Source organism: Tursiops truncatus, chromosome 3, assembly GCF_011762595.2.
Source record: "Tursiops truncatus isolate mTurTru1 chromosome 3, mTurTru1.mat.Y, whole genome shotgun sequence".
Classification (NCBI taxonomy): Eukaryota; Metazoa; Chordata; class Mammalia; order Artiodactyla; family Delphinidae; genus Tursiops; species Tursiops truncatus.
The window spans coordinates 167,677,643-167,682,571 of NC_047036.1; positions in this window are offsets into that span (position 1 = coordinate 167,677,643).

Genomic DNA, 4,929 nt, shown 5'->3' on the forward strand with positions numbered 1-4,929 from the left:
GTCCAGGGGGGTGTGTGTGTGTGTGTGTGTGTGTGTGTGTGTGTGTGTGTGTGTGTGTGTGTGTGTGTGTGTGTGTGTGTGTGTGTGTGTGTGTGTGTGTGTGTGTGTGTGTGTGTGTGTGTGTGTGTGTGTGTGTGTGTGTGTGTGTGTGTGTGTGTGTGTGTGTGTGTGTGTGTCCAGGTGTGTGTGTGTGTGTGTGTGTGTGTGTGTGTGTGTCCAGGTGTGTGTGTGTGTGTGTGTTTATTTTTCAGCAGCTAAACAACTCTGGAGTCTCTGTGTGACCTTCTCAGCCCCTTCTTTGCTTTGCTCCCAAGGGCGTGAACGGGACAGGGCCGGACCTGAAGGTCTGTACCCAGTGCCTCGGACAAGGCCTGTCTGGGTTGTCAGAGATGCACTCACCACACTTGCTCGGCTTGGAGAGAACCAGGTAGTGGGGGTCTTTCATCTCCCCCCGCCCACGTGCCAGAGTTTTACCCCCGTGTCGTGTTCTGTTCAGCCAGCAGAAGCGAGAAGCCTGCTGCTTTTCCTGTCCTGGGCCTCCCCGGCCATGTTGGGGAACCGTGTGGCAGGCCGACCCCCAAAGATGTCCACGACCTGATCCCTGGGCCCTGTGACGACATTCCCTCACGTGGCAAAGGAGATTTTGCATGATGAGATTCAGTTAAGGATCTGGAGACAGGGAGATGGTCCTGGATTATCTGGGTGGACCCTAAACATCATCACAAGGGTCCTTTTAAGAGGGAGGCTGGGGGACTTCCCGGGCGGTCCAGTGGTTAAGACGCCGTGCTTCCAATGCAGGGGGCGCAAGTTCGATCCCTGGTCGGGAACTAAGATCCCACATGCACACCGCAACTAAGAGTTCGCATGCCACAACTAAGAAGTCCGCGTGCTGTGACTAATACCTGGTGCAGCCAAAAATAAATACGTAATAAATTAATTTTTTAGAAAAAGATGAACGAGTCTGGGGTTATAAAGTACAGCTTGGTGACTGCAGTTAACAGTCTTGCATTGTGTATTTGCTAATTTTTTTAAAAAAAATAAATTTATTTATTTATTTTTGGCCATGTTGGGTCTTTGTTGATGAGCGTGGGCTTTCTCTAGTTGCGGCGAACGGGGGCTACTCTTCCTTGCGGTGCTCGGGCTTCTCATTGCGGAGCATGGGGCTCTAGGCATGCAGGCTTCAGTAGTCACGGCAGGCGGGCTCGGTAGTTGTGGCTCATGGGCTCTAGAGCTCAGGCTCAGTAGTTGTGGCGCACGGGCTTCGTTGCTCTGTGGCATGTGGGATCTTCCCGGACCAGGGCTCGAACCCGTGTCCCTTGCATTGGCAGGCAGATTCTTAACCACTGCGCCACCAGGGAAATCCCTGCATTGTGTATTTGAAAGTTGCTAAGAGGGTAGGTCTTAAAAGTTCTCATTTCAAGAAAAGAAATATTTGTAACTATGTGAGGTGATGGATGTTAACTAGACTTATTGTGGTCATTTCACAGTGTATATTGAATACATATATCAAATCATTATGTTGTACACCTAAGACTAATGCTATGTTGTATGTCAATTACATCTCAAAAAAAACAAACAAAAGGTTAAACATTTGGGGGAAATTGTATGAAAAAGCACATGCAATGACAAATTCAAAATTAGGTGCCACAGAAAACCTGCCTGTCGACACTTAGTGATAGATACTTGCTGTATGTCAGGCACTGTGGTAAAATGATCTAGACTAAAAGTCTGCAAACTATAGCCTGAGGGCCAAAAGTACCCAAAGAGTTTTTTGTTTGTTGGCATGGCTAACAAGCTAAGAGGGTTTTAATGCAAAGGTACACAACAGAGACCTCCTGTATCCCGCAAAGCTGAAAATATTTACTATCTAACCCTTTATAGGAATAGCTTGCCTACCTGTTTTGAGACCACTGTACAGGACTTCTTCCTGTTACATCTTACTGCTTAGACTTAAATATTTCTCCCAGTCCATAGAAGATGTGAACAAGGGTGAATTACTGATATTCACAACAATGTGGCTGAAACTCACAAGCATGATGCTGAGTGAGAGAAGGCAGACACAAACGCACCCGCACGCTGATTCTCCTTTGATGAACAAAACTAAACTATGGGACTTTCCTGGTGGTGCAGTAGTTAAGAATCTGCCTGCCAATGTGGCAGGGGACATGGGTTCAAGCCCTGGTCCGGGAAGATCCCCCATGCCGCGGAGCAACTAAGCCCATGCGCCACAACTACTGAAGCCCCCTGGCCTAGAGCCCGTGCTCCGCAACGAGAAGCCACCACAATGAGAACCGCTTGCACTGCGACGCAACAGAGAGTAGCCCCTGCTCGCCACAACTAGAGAAAGCCTGCGCACAGCAACGAAGACCCAATGCAGCAAAAATAAATAAATAATTCAATTAATAAAAAAAATAAAAACCTATACTATGATGAGAAACCAGAAGGGTGGTTTCCCAGTGGGTAGGGATGGAAAAGGGGCCCTTGGGGAATTCTAGGGGATGGAAATGACCTCTATATCTCAATCAGGGAGTTGGCTACAGGGAGTGTGTACATACCCAAAAAAAACCACTGAGCTATCTGTCCCTTTAAGCTTTATAGACTTTGGTGCCTATGAATTATACATCAATACAAATTAAGACAGAGAAAGTAGCATGAGGTGGCGGTGGGGGAAATGAGCCTTTTTGTTCGCTTCCGGGGGGAGTGCAAACAGGTACACTGTTCTGGACAAAATCGGGCGGTGTTTAGTAAGAGTGAGAATGTACTCCACGTCTGAAAAGTCCTAGAAGTTCCCTTTCTCTTCAGCCACCCTAGAGAAACCCTGTCAACGGAGTCACATAATCCTTTTTTTTTTTTTTGGTCCCAAGGCATGCAGGATCTTAGTTCCCAGACTAGGCGTGGGACCCGTGCCCCCTGCAGTGGAAGCACAGAGTCTTAACCACTGCACCGCCAGGGAAGTCCCATCACCTAGTCCTTTCTATCAGCTCCAATAGGCAGGTGCTGTAATGATCGCTGTGTTACAAGAGAGTGAAACTGAGGCAGGGTTCAGCGGGCCCCCCTGTGGCCCCACCTCACGGCAAGTGTCAGAATAAGGATTTGAACCCAGCACTCAGACTACCCTCCCCCTCACGCCATCCCCGCACTGTTCATAACCACCAACTTATAAGGTGTTAATGCCTGCCTGGGGGGAAGAGTGGCAGGAACCAGCATGTCCAATGACAGGGGACTCAACAAACTGTGATATGGCAATGCTTAGTGAGACCATAATACACTTAAAAAGAACAACGTTGGGGGACTTCCCTGGAGGTCCAGTGGTTAGGACTCCATGCTTCCAATGCAGGGGGCACGGGTTCGATCCCCGGTCAGGGAATTAGGATCCCTCAAGCCGTGTGGCACAGCCAAAAAAAGAAAACAAAGAGCAAGGTCGGGCTACATATATTGGCTTAGAAAAATGTTGGAGACATCTTCAACAGAATAAAGCTAAGTATTGATAACATCTATATCCAGGGTCAGCAAACCAGCAAACCACGGCCACTGTCTGGCCTGCGGCGTTGGGTCTTTGTTGCTGTGCGCCAACTTTCTCTAGAGCAGGGGCTACTCTTCGTTGTGGTGTGCAGGCTTCTCATTGCAGTGGCATCTCTTGTTTCGGAGCACGGGCTCTAGGCGCGCGGGTTTCAGTAGTTGTGTGTGGCGCACCAGCGTAGTTGTTTCACAGCATGTGGGATCCCTAGGGATCAAACCTGCATTGGCGGGTGGATTCTTAACCACTGCGCCACGAGGGAAGTCCCTGCCACCTGGTTTTGTAAATAAAGTTTTATTGACACACAGCTGACACCCATTTACTGAGGTATCACCTGTGACTGCTTTGGGGCTACAGCGGCAGCATAGGTAGTTGTAATAAAGACACTATGGTGCCTAAGACCGATAATATTTTATATATTTATATATAGTAGTGTGTATCTGTTAATCCCAGATTCCTCATTTATCCCTCCCCCCACCCCCTTCCCCTTTGGTAACCAGAAGTTTGTTTTCTATAGCAAACGGTATTTTGACAAGAGGTTCCGGGTGACAAAGGGGCCCAATCAAAGGTATATTATTTATGGCTTTTGTGGGCCTCTTCCTCCACTAAAAAAAAAATTAAATTACATTTTACAACTGTGTTGGTATAAAGACACATATAATTCAGGCTGGATTATATTCATTTTCTTTTTTTTTTTTTTTCCTTTCTGATTTTAAGAGAAATGAAAACATTTTCGTGGGTCCCAGAAGTATGACGGGCTCTGAGCACCGTGATTTAACTATGCCCAATAGATATGTAAGCCCTGGGTTCAGGACCCCTGTGAATTTTATTTTATATATATATTTATTTTTTAGTTACAGGCTTTAGTTAGTTCTGCTCCCTGTGAATTTTAAAACGTCATGTTTGCAGCTTCAAGATATGCCATCTTGGGAATTCCTTCCCGGTCCAGTGGTTAGGACTCTGCGCTTTCATTGCGGAGTGCCCAGGTTCAATCCCTGGTGGGGGAACTGAGATCCCCCAAGCTGCACTGCGCGGCCAAAAAGGTATGCCATCTTGCTGTCCCTTTTCCAACCACATGGGCGTCCCCAAATCCCTGCAGGGTGGCCATGATTCCCACCCCCGTTCCCCCCAATTATCCCATCCCCTCTGTTCGGTGTCCTGGAAAACATTAATTACTAATTGAGATGAACTAATTTAAACGCTGTGGTTCTTTCTCACTAGACGGTGGGCTTTCGAGGGCTGTCGTCACCCTTGACCCCTGTTGTGGTCCCCAGCGCCCGGGCACCCCGGAGGTGCGCAAACGTCCCCTAAGGGGCAGCCGGCGGAGGGACAGAGGGCGTCGCTCGGGGCGTCTCAGGGACTTTCCCGGTCCCGCTGGGAAAGCGTGATCTCATCCCCTTCCTCCCTCCCCT